The sequence below is a fragment of the Lynx rufus genome, unplaced genomic scaffold, assembly GCF_022079265.1.
Source record: "Lynx rufus isolate CCGP_SWC_20201006 ecotype Redwood Valley unplaced genomic scaffold, mLynRuf1.p SCAF_15, whole genome shotgun sequence".
Lineage (NCBI taxonomy): Eukaryota > Metazoa > Chordata > Mammalia > Carnivora > Felidae > Lynx > Lynx rufus.
The window spans coordinates 7,023,852-7,039,312 of NW_025814829.1; positions in this window are offsets into that span (position 1 = coordinate 7,023,852).

Genomic DNA, 15,461 nt, shown 5'->3' on the forward strand with positions numbered 1-15,461 from the left:
TTCGCACATTCAACTTTAATATAAGTGTGCTTTTTTGCAGAGGGAAAGCAAAGAATTATACCAAGTAAGAAGTGATTTACATATAATAATAATGCTCTCCATTTATATATACCGTTGCTAACCATTTCAAAGTGAATTTGTGACCCAACAACAGCAGATCCCAAACAGCTAAACGGTAGATTCTCAAGGCAATTCAGCGGTAAGGATAATCAAGATATTCTTCGATGGAACGTCGATAGTGTGAAGGGACTGAGGGAGGAAATATTTAAAGAAAGGACATTTGAGTAATGGGAGAGAGTATTCAACTCAGAAAGTGTTTTCTTTTCACTAAAGCCACGGAGATACCCATTGGAATACGGACAACATACTACAGACCTCCTTTGAATTTTGAAAGGACGTTTTTCTCTTATAGATTCAAGATTATATGGGATTGTGGCAATTAAAAAAAAAATGAGGAACAGGAGTAACAGTTGCAAAAAGAGTAAATGTTCAGTTGCAAATTTTAGGGCAGTCGAAGCTAAAATCCTGGATTTTAGGATGGAAACCTGGAACAGTTGTATAAAGAATTGAGGACTGAGCACTCTGAGGAAAGCGGTCAGCCATCTTGGTTCAATGAGAATTGTGACCACAGGCAAGTTGGATTGGAGACGGTAGTGAGGACCAGAAAAAAAGGAAATGGTGGCAAAACGATTTCTCTTGACAGCTTGGCTGGGGGACTCACTGATACCCCAGAGAAGGAATTTGACTAATTTCCACCAGGACTATGTTGTTCTTAGATCTACAAATGATCTGTAATTTGCTGTACGCTTTTATGCTTGAGCTGTTCAACGCTCATGTTATTCCACAGTCTGCTTTAAGTTTTTATAAACTTCAAAAAGGTAATAAAATAAAGAAATATAATCTTACATTAAAATAAATCTCCTTATATTATGTTAAGGAGATGTATTTGAATCAGAAGACGCTCATGGACCATTATAGTCCCTGTCTTCATAGATCTCATACATATCCTTTGTAGAAGATGGTTAGAATAAGCCCGTTGCGTTGGATCCGTCGAGCTCTTATTTCCCCACACGTTGCTTTTCACCTCCATCCTTTTGCCATGCTCCCCTCTTTGTTTGGAATCACATTCTCCACGCCTGCAGCAGCAACACCTGCCCCACACCCTCCTGTCCACCCACAAACACCAGGATAACTTCTACTCATCCTCCTAAACCAGCTTACCATTATATTCTTGCTAGAAGCCTTCACTGACCCACACGTATGTGCTATCTTGTGTATACCCTTATGATTCTATTGCCATTTTTTATTTAAATTATGTTTCTGACCCTATATTCCCAACCAGACTGTGTGCTTTTGGGGGCAGGAGTCCGTCTTATCCATCTCTGCATCCTTAGCACCTTGCACTGTATATCCAGAACATAGTAGATGTTCAACAAGCACTTGAAGACTGAAGGCATAAATTGTGATTGAAGGTTCATCTAATTCAACACCTTCGTTTTACATAATGGAAAACAGATGCTCAACTTCCTTTTCTGGCCTTGTTTCAGAAGAATCATCTACAAAATACTTAAAAAAAGGCGTATGGAATATCACCAACATTATTTCCAATGCACAGAGTAACGGCAATTCCCACGTACTAAATTTAAGTGGAAGCCTGGAACCATTAAGTGAAGGGACACCGAGGCTGCCGCTACCTGGGTTTGCTGAATTCTTCTTAATCCAAATGCTGGTTTCGAGCAATTAGTTTCTGGGGATTGAGAACCCAGGACAAGACTTTGGGCCTGGGTCAGGGGGCAGTTGGGATGCTTAAAGTCCTGTTTTCCTGTGATAGTGTGGACTAGGGAAAAGTCCTCATAAAAAGGAAATGATAGGGGTGCCTGTGCCTGGGTGGCTCAGTCGATTAAGCATCTGACTCTTGGTTTTAGCTCAAGTCATGATCTCATGGTTGGTGAGTTCGAGCCCTGCATCAGGCTCTGTGCTGACAGTGCAGAGCCTGCTTGGAATTCTCTCTCTCTCCCTCTCTCTACCCCTCCCCTATTCTCTTTCTCTTTCTCCCCCCCACCCTCAGAATAAATAAATAAACTTAAAAAAAAAAAAAGGAAATGATAAGGAAGCTTGTCTTTTTATGTTTGGGCTCTGGGCAGAAAAGCAAATTTCCTGAGGCTGTATAACACAGATCTACCCTCATATGGGTTTAGGACCAATTATATATTACCCGCCTGGTCAGCAAAACCCCAAGCTAAGTTACTGATATGATGGCCCATCAGCATCTTTGGGTGTCTGACAAAAAAAAAAGTGGAAATTCCCACTGGAGGGGCAGATTTCAACCATGGTGCATAGGCTTGTCAGAGGTACCTACAGGCTGAACACTAACTCACTAAGCAAAGTTTATACAGAATGCACAAAGAAACAAATATTCATGGGACAGACTTTTTGGGTAAATAACATCAAATGAGTACATTTAAAATGTTTAAAGAAAAATGAGCTCCACTTTGGTTAAATAGTACTCAGCAAATTTGTGGCAAAAGTCTGAACTATATTATATCCAAGGCTGGTACATAATTTGCATGGTCCAGTGCAAAATGAAAATGCAAGGCTTCTGTTCACAAAGCAGAAAAAACAAGGGTCATTAGCCGTTCTGAAATAAAATGCGTCTTCTTAAAAACACTTTGTTACTTATAAACATACTAGGGATAATAATGATATATGAGTAACAACATAAACTTACAAACTACAGTAATATATTACTGTCATAATTTTAAACAAAAAACAATACTAATGTGATATCTTCATTGGTCATAGCATTTTTCTGACTCTGTTTTCTGCAATTCATTAGATCATCAACATTTATACATTAGATATTTCATTTTCAATCGATATAATTGAAAGAAGTGTCAGTTCCTTCGGCAAATGCAAGGTTGCAAATGATTCTTGATCATATCCAATTTTATTTTATATTTTTGATGTTTTATTTACTTATTTTTGAGGAGGAGAGGGTCAGAGAGAGAGGGAAACACAGGGTCTGAAGCAGACTCCTGTCAGCACAGAGCCAGATGTGGGGCTCAAACCCACGAAAGCGTGAGATCATGACCTGGGCTGAAGTCAGACGCTCAACTGAATGAGCCACCCAGGCGCCCTGGTAATAATATTCAGTTTTAAGAAGGATCTTTCTGTGGATGCAACTGTTAATGTATTTTATGGACTGTGACAACAGTGGGATAGGTTTCTGCCGCATTATTTGGAAATAGAAATTTTAGTACATCTAAAGCCGCTGATTTTTGCAGAACAATTTTTCTAAAAATATTTAACTCTTCCTACAAATCAGTTTTAAGGAAGTCTGAATTTAATTTTAGATGTACGTTTTTGCAAGGGCATTTTATTGCGTTTGCTAACATTTCCTGTAGGTTGTGAAGGTCATATTAAGAAACCAAGAGTGGCTTCATGATTTATATACAACTAATAACACTTGTTTACGCATCTATCACCATATATCCAATCACAAGGAAAACTTAACATTAAAATTGTCTTCCTTGTTGACAGCTGGTTTATCTGAGGCTTCACGTGAGAACAATGGTCTTTTCTGTCGAATGTGACAATCTTTAATTTCTATACCTGGATTTGTGGAGATTTGCTCTGAAACATTGTAGAAGTTTCCAAAGCTGGAGATTCTGAACTCTTTAAAGAATTTTAGTAACTCCCTGATATGCTTCAGTTACAATGTCCTCATGTACAGTTTTATTTTATAAGAATTCACTGGCAAAATGGCTTGTGATAAGCAGTTTCTGCTTGCACTCAAATTGGAGAGTTAATTCTGACAGATGTTATAGAGATGGGCTTTGGGGATGAATGGACATGCGGTCCTCTTGCCACGGTCTCGGTTCTGTCCCCATGAGGAGCCTGTATGCTCTCCGGGCCATGGCTGCTGCTGACACTGTTGATGCCTGTGCCCAGGGTCGATTGTACCCGAGTATCTGAGCCTGCACATGTGAGTGCCGACACTCGGTGTATCTGCTCTGCTCTACTCCTGCTTCACGGTCCCATTAGACCACACCTGCAAAGCACAAGTTCCAAGATGAAATTATTAAGAATCTCAAGGCTGTAACAATAAAGCAGTAGGTCAAGTGCGTGGCCCTTTAGAGAGCAGAACCTGCGTGACTGTGCTGGCGGAACCTGCCTAAAGCTGGTCCTGATTGTTTAATTCCATCTTATTCTCCCAACCACCCTTCAGAGGAGGTGGGGCAAATACATTCTCCCTCGCATATCGGAAAACCAAGGTATAGAATCAGTAATTTACAGGCCTAAATTCAAACAAAGTAGTAACAAAGACAAATGTAGAACCGAGGCCATCTGAACTTAGGCTGGAGGTTGTTTCAGACTGTTTCGGTTTTCATCTCCATGTCAAAAAGTACCCACGTATACTTCCTAGCTGAAATTTGTGGTGTTTACCGAAGCTCCCCTTAGATAATACTGATTCTGCAAGTGACAGATGAAAAAACTTTAAAGATACTTGGGATTTAACTCAACCCGAAAAGTAGCCCTGGGAAATCCCACTTCATATAATATGCATTTGATGAAACTCAGAAGGATAATTTATTGTTCTCTATGATGAAATGAATTTGTTTTACCCAAGAAGTCAGTAATATTTAGAAAATCTTTCTATAACGAATGAGTATTATATCTGCGTAGATGTGGGTGTACATATACTACCTTGTGAATACATAACATAATCTCTTGCTCAAATTAGATAATATATTTTTTAAAGTGTTTATTTATTTTTGAGAAGGGGGAGGGGCAGAGAGAGAGAGAGAGAGAGAGAGAGAATCCCAACCAGGTTCTGCTCTGTCCATGCAGAACCCGACACGGGGCTCCATCCCACTAACCGTGAGATCATGACCTGAGCTGAAGTCAGACACTCCACTGACTGAGCCACCCAGGCACCCATATATGATACTTTCTGATATTTCAATGGTAAAGAATGCATATTTTATATGTTTTTTGTGCATATGGAATAATCCAGTATGTGGGTTGGTAAATATTTGAGACATATTTATAAGCTTGGTCCCCAAGCAGTTTCTAAGGAGATTACTTCTTCGATCCTTATATTGGGTCACTCCCCAGTCTTTGCTAATTTCATCACTGCCTGAAAATTAACTGAATCTGAAATTGCTACCAAGAGCAAGTTTAGAGGAGAACTTTGGATTTTATTCTTCATGATGATTTGAAAGGTATATCAAAAATGGCCTTTGAGAAGCTGCATGATTGAAATGGTTTTCTAATGGCACTATTGGAGGCTTTGGACAGAGCCAGTCGGATGAAGGGTAAACTAAACTCATTCTTTCCAATGTCTCATGTGTCAGGAAAGAAGACATAAGGGGTATGTCTTCATTTTTAATATTATATGATAAACAAAGGAAAAGGAACAACATTCATTTTGTTTAATATTCCACGAAGGTATTTGAGCAAGGCAATATTTTATTGTCTGAGAGTAAAACAAATGCCTTTGTCATTTCCCAGCAATGAAACATGTCAAGAAATGATCATTGCTTGGGAAAGCGGAGCTCACAGAGCATGCCTTTGCTAAGAAATCATAGAAGGTAACGTAATATGGTGTGACTGTGTTAAACAAATAATTATATCTGCAAGAGGAATCTGAACCAAAAGGGAAACAGGCACCATTTTGCTTTGCTTTGTACTCCACCCCACACTTGTGCACTCACACACTCATACACGTGCACACACATCTCACATGTACACACCACATCATGCTTAAAGATCAGGGATGTACTGCTCGATGGCCCCGAGAACCGACACTGTGTGAACACAGTTACTCTGCCCATCATCTTCCTCTGAGTCTCCATGTACACGCCATACTCCAGCCATGGGGTTTCATAGACCTTTGTATACTGAGCGTGCTTACTCATCCCTAAAGTACAGTAGGGCATGAGAGAATCGACGATGCAATTGGAATAAATGTCAAAAACCCCACCCCTTGCTTTGATCCCCCAAACCCCATAACACTAACTTTCTTTTTTTTTTTTTTTTTAGTTTATTTGTTTTATTTTGAGAGAGAAGGAGAGAGAGAGAGTGTGACCAGAGGAGGGCCAGACAGGGAGAGAAAGAGAATCCTAAGCAGGCTCTGTGTCATGGACCAGAGCCCAGTGTGGGGCTTGAACTCACGAACTGTGAGATCATGACCTGAGCTGAAGCCAAGCGTCAGACGTTTAACCGACTGAGCAACCCAGGCGCCACCCCACCTCCCCCAACACCAAGTTTCAAATTGAGACGCTTCAGGCTTGAGATTTCCATGCCCATTCCAAATTTTGCTACTTTTCTGCTTTTCTCCCTTCCCGTCATAGTTGAGGAAAGAGAAGCCACACCAGTGGTTTTTACACGGGAAGCCCACAATAGTTGTGTATCAGGTAAATATACAGAGATGTTTTTTTCTGAAAAGCAGATGATTTCTTTCTACCCTGTTTACTCTTTGGACAGATAGTGGAGCGGACACCCAAGGAGATCTCTGAATAGATTCGGCCGTTCTTGATTTTGTCCTGCAGGTGCACTTCTGACGTGTTCGTGCCCTCCAAGGCCAGAGCTCCCCGCTCTGAGGTCCAGTGGGGCTGCCTAAGGGAGGTGGGTGCGCGCATGCGTGCTTGGGCTGCGGGTGCGGGGCGGGGACCATCCGCAGCAGGTCTGACAGCATTTTCTAAATGTTATTACTGTTGGCAAAGCCTTATCTTAGATGAGGTGGTAAATTAGTAAACTGCCACGGAGCAGTATGATTTTGTAAAATTAGATGGGGTAGAAAGCAACACAATTAATTCCAGACCCTCAGGCAAGAGTGATGAAGTAACTGGCGTCTTTGTTCTCTCAGATTATCAGATTCACCATCTTTTCTTCTGAGTAATAGCAGGCGCTCTCTGGCTGTCAGTTGACATGCCAGGTATGCGCTTGCAATGTGGACAAGGCCACCCCGGGATTCCATTTTGTTGTCTCTAGAGTGAAAAAGAGTGAATCACCCCTCCAGGAGTCTGTTTTCTCCCATCAACCCTAAACTCCAGTGTCGTGATTTGTCACATTTTAACAATGACCACGGATTGGTTATCAGCACCAAATTAGCTAAGAAGATCCACAATGAAAGCCCCAGAAAACCCCATCAATATTAAATACACTTTAGGTCTTGCGTTTCAAGGGAAGGTGCTGGAAAGATTTTAGAGAGATGGGGACTGGGGAAAGCTTTGTTTCTATTTGCACAAAGCTTCACGTTGAGAAGGAAAGAGGGGAAAAACAAACACGGAGGAACAGGTGCAGTGGCATACAAATGGATGCCCACATTCCATGGGTCACCACTATGTGGGGATGCCATGGGAGTTATTCTGTGCACCACACGAGATCCCCCCTCCATTTGCTATCGGATCTCAGCTCTCTTTGCATTTTCTGAGAAGTTCCTAGGACTTTCATCAGCCCGGAAGTGCTGTGCTGTTAGGCAGTGCTCGCCTCAACATACATGTCATGGATCACATGGTCTTTCACTCTTCAAAACAACTTAAGATAGAAAAAAAGTTGAAGAGTTAGGAGTATGGGTCTTGGTGGCTAAACATAGTTCAAGCTCTCACACAGTGCTATAGTACCCTTTCCAATAATTTGGTAGAAGACGTCCTCAGAGACACTTGTTAAGAAAAAATAGAAGAATGTGAGGAAATAGGCTTACATAATCATCACTATAAAAATTACTTTGTCTTTAGGCAGAACCTTTCTGCTGAGAGGGAAGATTTACAACTATACTAATCTAATTCATAATGTACGGGGGAGTCACCAATATGATACCTCAACACACACGTCAGCCAACACTTGACTCATTTCACAAATATTTATTGAGCGCTTACAGTATGCCAGATGTAGTTCTGAGCACAGGGGAGGTGCAGTAGGCTCTTTAATGGAAGACATGAAATAAATAAGTAAACATGATTGGAGAGAACTAATTTAGTTTGAGTGATGAGGGAAGGTCTTTCTGAGGAGGAGACCTCGACTGAATTTCAAGAACGAGTCAGTCATGTGAAGACCTGGGAAAAGGCATTCCAGCCAGAGGAATAAACCACTTGAAGGCACTGAGGCAGAAACAAGTCTGGTGTATTTGAGGCACAAGATGAAGGGCAGTGGGGTAAAGGGAACAAGCAACGTAGTGAGTGGGTGGATGGAGATGAGGTTGAGTGTAAGTCATGGATAGATCATATCAGGCCTCGTAGGCTACAGTTAAAAGTTTGGATTTAATTTAGATGTAATGAGAAGCCTTTGGAGGATTATAATCAGGGGGATTTTGTGGTTTTATGTTGTAAATATATCAGTCTTACTGCTCTTTGAATAAGAGGTTATAATAAGGGCAAGAAAGAAAGCAGGGAAACCAGCTGAGAGCATTGAAGTGGTTCAGGTTATAAGTACCGGGATCTTGGATTACAGAAGCAATAACAGGAAATACTTGTAAAATGTATATAGTATGCTAAGCACTGTCGCAGCTCACCGAATCCTTATCGTGAGTCCATTTCACAGGTGAAATAACTGAAGCACAGGAAACTTGAATGGCTTGCCCTAGCAGCTGAATGGCAGAGCTAGAATTCAAACACAGGTAGTCTTGCTCCAGAATCTGTGTTCTCAACTGCCCCACAGTTAAGGTAGAAGTAATGGAGATCGAGAAACATGAGCAGCGCATTAGTTTCCTATTTCTAACTGCAACAAATCACCACAATCTTAGCGGATTAGACATCATGAACTTGTTATGATTTCATTCTATAGGGCAGACGTCAGAAACCTGTTGTGCTGGGTTGCAATCAAGGTATTGGCAGGCATATGTTCTGTCTGGAGAGTCTAGCAAAGCATTCGTTTTTCTCACACATTCTGGCTTCTGGAGTCTGTCTGACCTCATCCCTTGACTCAGGTCCCCATATCACATAGCCTTACCTCCCCTTACTCCTGTTTTCACCTTTATTGTCTTTCCTCTCTCTCTGATCTAACTCTGTTCCTCTTGCCTCCCTCTTATAAGGACCTTTTAATTACGGCAGACCTACCTCTATAATCTAGGATAATCTGCCCATCTCAAGATCCTTAATGCAATCACAACTACAACGTTCTCTTTCCATGCAATGTAACACATTCACAGGCTCTGGAGATTAGAATGTGGAACTCTTTGGGGGGACGTTGTTTAGCCTACCACAGACAGATTCCAGATACATTTCAAAGGTAATGCTAACAAGATGTGGCTGACCAATTGGATGTGGTGAATGAAAGAAGCATTTATAAATCAAGGATATCTTCTAATTTTTTTTTTTCCTTTTTTTTTCTTGGGCCACATGCTATGGGAGAAACAACTTTCTGGGGTAAAATGAAGATTCAGTTTTATCCTTGGTAAGTTTAAGTCGCTAAATTAAGATCTCAAGTAGTTGGTTACATGCTAGCCATCAGGCATACAAATTCCAAGTGAGGTGAAGGAGACAAGGCTAGAGAAATGAATTAAACATTGTCTTTTTTTTTTTTTTTTTTTTTTACTTAAAACCATAAAATGGGTTGAGATAATCAAGAAAGAAGAGTATTGCTAGAGGGGAGAAGAGATACAAAGATTGGCCCCGGGGTACTTGTCCCTAACACGTCTTTAGAGGTTAAGTAAGGAAGCGGGAGTTAGCAAAGGAGACTGGGAAGAAACAGTTAAGAAGGCGAAGAGGGCAACCAGGCAAGTGCAGTGATCGACAATCGAAGAGGAGAGTGTGTGAGGGAGACTGAGTGTCCACCACAATCCATTCTCTCCTTCTTCCATGGAATCAGAGTAGCAGCTGGGCATATGCCCACCCACCGAACCACTGTATTTACAAGCCGTGTGGCACCAAGCTGTGGCCCATGCGATTATGTGGAATGTGAGTAGAATGGCATGTGCCATTTCCAAGCTATATCCTTACCACGTGACAAACACACTCTCTCCTGCTCTTTCCGCAACTTCTGTCAGGTAGATAAGAACAACACACTAGAGCAGAAACAAGAGGTAGAGAAACAAGAAAGAAGGGCGAGGAACAGAGTAAACGATGGACTGTTGTGTGAGACAGAAATGTATATCTTTATTCTTTAAAACACCTTATCGTTGGGAATGCAAGCTGGTGCAGCCACTCTGGAAAACAGTATGGAGGTTCCTCAAAGAACTCAAAATAGAACTACCCTATGACCCAGCAATTGCACTACTAGGCATTTATCCACGGGATACAGGTGTGCTGTTTCGAAGGGACACATGCACCCCCGTGTTTATAGCAGCGCTATCGACAATAGCCAAAGTATGGAAAGAGCCCAAATGTCCATTGACTGATGAATGGATAAAGAAGATGTGGTATATAAACACCATGAAATATTACTCAGCCATGAAAAAGAATGAAATCTTGCCATTTGCAACTACGTGGATGGAACTAGAGGGTATTAGGCTAAGTGAAATGAGTCAGTCAGAGAAAGACAAAAATCATCTGACTTCACTCATATGAGGACTTTAAGAGACAAAACAGAGGAACATAAGGGAAGGGAAACAAAAATAATATAAAAACAGGGAGGGGAGAAACATAAGAGACTCATAAATATAGAGAACAAACAGAGGGTTACTGGAGAGGGTTACCGGAGAGGGGTTGTGGGAGGGCTGATGGGCTAAATGGGGAAGGGGCATTAAGGAATTTACTCCTGAAATCATTGTTGCACTATATGCTAACTAATTTGGATATAAATTAAAAAAATAAAATTAAAAAAATAAAACACACTATCATTAAAGCTCTTTGTTCTTTAAGCCACTGTATTGTTTTAGCTGTACTTTAGTGAATTCAGACATTAGGACTAAAAGTGGGGTTCTTCCCAATTCAACCAATATACATAGCACTGGCTTGTTGTTCAGGCAGCAGGTGGCCTGGATATGTCAGGAAGCCAGTGACCTATATAATGCTGTGGCAAACATTTGCTAAAGTTGTTGCCTACAACAAATTAGTTTCATCAGCTCAAAAGTTACCTTTGCTGCTTATTTCTAATCACCTCTCTCCACACTCCCTATCTCTGAAAACTACTGATTTATTATCTGTCCCTACAATTTTGCCTTGTCCAGAATGTTCTATAAAAGCAATTACATAGCATGTACTATTTTAGATCCGACTTTTATGTAGAATTTTAGGTCTGGCTTCCTTCACTCAGAAAAGTGCACGTAAGATTCTCCCATGTGGTTTTTCTTCCTTTTCACTTCTCAGTCGTACTCTGTGGTAGGGATGTGCCGTATTTTGTTCATTTACCAGGTAAAGGACATCGGGATTGTTCGCAGTTTAGAGTGATGGTGAATAAAGCTGCTGTAGACATCTGCATGTGAATTTTCATACCAGTATGTTTTTATTTATTTTGAGTTAGATTTCTGGATAATATGGCAAGTGTATGTTTAAGTTTATAAAAAGTTGCCAAGCTGTTTTCTACGGCGATGGTACTATTTTTCATTCTTACTGGCAATGTCTAAGAGTTCTAAGTGGTCCGCATCCTTGTCAGTATTTGGTATTGTCAGGGTTTTTGTTGTTGTTGTTGTTATTGTTTTTAATCGGTAATTGTAACAGGTGTATTGTCATATCTCGTTGTGCTTTTAATTTGCATTTCCAGAATTATTAATGATGCTTATTTGCCATCCATATATCTTCTTTGGCAAGGTGTCTATTTATATCTTTCTTCCACTTTTAATTGGGTTATTACTTGTTTTCTTGTTGCTGAGTTTTGAGAGTTCTTTCTGTAGCCTGGACACAAATCCTAGGTCAGAAATATGACTTTCAAATATTTTCCCCATTCTGTGGCTTGAGTTTTTGTTCACAGACACATCTTTACGGCATAAATTTTTTCAACTTTGAAAAATACCAAATTATTGATTTTTAAAAAATGGATTGTGTTTTTGGTGTCATGTATGAAAACTCATTACCAACTAACCCAAAGTCAAAAAGATTTTCTCTTATATTTTCTTCTGGGAATTTTATGATTTTATGTTTTACATTTAGGTCTGTGATCCATGTTGAGGTATTTTTTGTAAAAGTTTAAAAAGCAGCTTGAAGCTCATTCTTTTGCATATTGATGATGTGGTAAGCAGAATTCTAACATGTTCCCCTCAAAATATCCCGCCCTAATCCTTGGGGCTGTGAATATTATTATATAATATACCCTGATTATTTTAGTTTACATGATGTGAGGCATTATGCAGATGTCATTAAGGTTACTAATAAGTTGACATTCAGATTTATCAATAGGACAATTATGTTGGCGGACTTGATCTAATTTACTAACTAGAGTACAGTATTTGTATGCTTATTTTTGTCTGTAGCCGAACGGTATGCAGACAAAATGCTATCTTTCCCAAGCCCTTTAAGAGTAGAATGTTTTCTCCATCTGGCGGCAAAAGAGGAAGTCCCAAAGATTCTGAGCATGAGAAGGATTTAATATGAGGTTTCTCATGTGAAGATAGAGTGCTGTACGTGACAAGCGTTGCAGCCGGCCTATAGAAGCCAGCAAGAAAAGGAAACCCCAATTCTGCAACTTGTGAGGAATTGGATTCTGCCAACAACCATGTGAACGTGAATGCAGATTCTTCCCCAGAGTCTCCAGATGAGGACCCAGTACAGCCACTTCAACCTTGCGAGTTCTCGGACGTATGTGAATATTTTCACTAATACCTTACTGTTTAATTATCAGAGGTGCCTCCCTCTTGCCTTTCCCGGATAAAGACTATTTTGTTATGATATGTTAACATTTTTATATGTATTGCTGGACTTGATTTTTGGATATTTTTGCATTTTTGTTTATGAGGGATATTGGCTTGTAGTAGGCTTATAGTAAATCTGGAAATGGGATATATGAGTCCTTTGACTTTGTTCTTTTTCAAGTGTTTAAAATTGTTTTTTAACATTTACTTATTTTGAGACAGCGAGCGAGAGAGAGAGAGCAGCAGAGAGAGAGAGAGAGAGAGAGAGAGAATCCCAAGCAGGCTCCATGCTGTCAGCACAGAGCCCTGTGAGGGGCTCAAACTCTTTGATCACGACCTGAGCAGAAACCAAAAGTTGGTGGCTTAACCGACTGAGCTACCCAGGCACCCTACCCCCAAAAGTGTTTTTGCTAATCTAGTTTCTGTGTCTTTCTGTACTAAAATCAGGCTGATAATGTTTACAAAAAAAGCCTGCTGAGATTTTTGACTGATATTGCAATGAATCTATAGATTGATTTGAGAAGTAATAGGTTAGTAATATTGACTCTTCTAATTTATGAACATGTGATATTTCTCTACTTCTTTAAATCTTCTTTGATTTCTTTGAACAGTGCTTTTACTTTTAAGCAGATAGATCTTACACATTTTATTATTTAAAAAAATGATTATTTATTTATTTTGTGAGAGAGAGAGAGAGAGAGAGAGAGCATGCATGCGAGTGGGGGGAGGGGGCAGAGAGAGAGGAGAGAGAATCCCAAGCAGGCTCTGCAGTGACAGCAGCGAGCCTGACATAGGGCTCAATCCCACAAACCCAGGTGAGATCTTGACCTGAGCTGAAATCAAGAGCTGAATGCTTAACCAGCTGAACCACTCAGGCTCAGTTATTGTTAGTATATACAAATATATCTGATTTGTGTATATTGACCTTGCTTTCTGCAACCTTGGTAAACCCACTTATTAGTTCTATCATATTTTTGTAGATTTTGGGGGCATTCTTTATGTGGACAATTATGTTGTCCGTGATAAATATAGTCTTATTTTTTCTTTTCCAATCTGTATACACTTTATTTCTTTTTATTGCATTATTGCACTGATTGGAGCGTCCAGTATGATGCAGAATATGTTTAGTGAGAGAAGATATCTTTGTCTTGTCCCCGATCTTAAGAAGAAAGCAATTTAGATGTTAGCTGCAGCATGTTTTTGATTTCATTTTTTTTGGATTCCCTTTATCAGAGTGAAGGACATTTTCTTATATTCCTAGAGATTTTTAAGTCACTAATGTGTTGAATTTTGTCAAAGACTTTTTCTACATCTATTGAAATGATTATGTGGGTTTTCTTAATATAACGAATTACACTGATGGATTTTTAAATGTTGAGCCAGTCTTGTATCCCTCAGATAAACAACATTTGGCTATGACATATTAAATTTTTATATATTTCTGGATAGTATTTGCTAATACTTTTTTGAAGATTTTTGTGTCTATGTTCATGAGGGATATTGACTTGTAGTTTTCTTTTCTTGTAATGTCTTTGGTTTTGGCATTAGGGTAATGATGGCCTCATTAAATTAGCCGGGAAATATTTCTTTCCTTTCTGTTTTCCAGTATAGATTGTGTAGAATTTGTATGACTTTTTACTCAAATAGTTGATAGAATTAACCAATGAAATCATTCAAGCTTGGAGTTTTCTTTGTGCAAAAGTGTTTAACTACAAATTCAATTTCTGTAATAGACACAGGACCATTCTGATTATTTATTTCTTTTTGAATAAATTTTGGTAGTTTGTGTCTTTCACGGAATTAGACCCTTATGTCTAATAAATTGTTGAAATTTGGGGCATAGAATTATTTATAGCATTATTTTATTGTTATTTTGTCTATTGGATCAGGAATGATATGTTCTCTTTCATTCCTGATATAGGCAAATTATAATTATTGCTTTATCTGCATCCAACAAATGTTGTTATATTGTAGTTTAAATTTTTTTCAGCTCAAAGTGTTTTAAAATTTCTTCCAGACGTCCTATTTGAATCATGGGTTACTTAGAACTGTGTCCTTTAATTTCCAAATATTTTGAGAGTTTTTTCCAACATCTTTTTGCTATCGATGGCTAGTTTAATTCCTTTATGATCAGAGAAGATACCTTGTATTATTTCCATTATTTTAAGTTTGTCAATGTCTGTTTTATGGCCCAGAATGTAGGCAATTGTGCTGAATGTTCTGAAAGCAATTGAAAAAATGTATATTTTACTATTGTTGTAAGTGCTGAGTTTTATACAGCTTCAAATCAAAAGTCCTTGTACAAATTATGTTGCTCAGCATCTTGGAATAGAGAGTTATAAAGACCAAAACTGTACGCCTTTTGGTTGAAGCTATAGTTAGTGGAAGAAACAAACGTGGTTAGTGAGGCAATGCTGTAATATGGGGAAAAGGAAAGATGTTCTTTTCAAAGCGGTCTTTTCCAAAAGCTGGCGTGTGACTCTGTCAGGTTTTCCTACTTTCTACCCAGATTATAACTCTGTTTCTCCCCATGATCAGGGATACCTGACCTCAACTTGTTACTGTCTTAAGTATCGTGCAGGGTCTTGGGATCAATTCTGGCCTGAGGTGATGGCGAGATGTAAGCAGTGTTATCCATTGTGGATTCTGGGCACGGGGGCTTGATTATTGTCGTCTGTGCTTCCAGGAAGTCTAAGTTGTGCTGAGAGGTCCACTGCTGAGCGTGATCACAGTA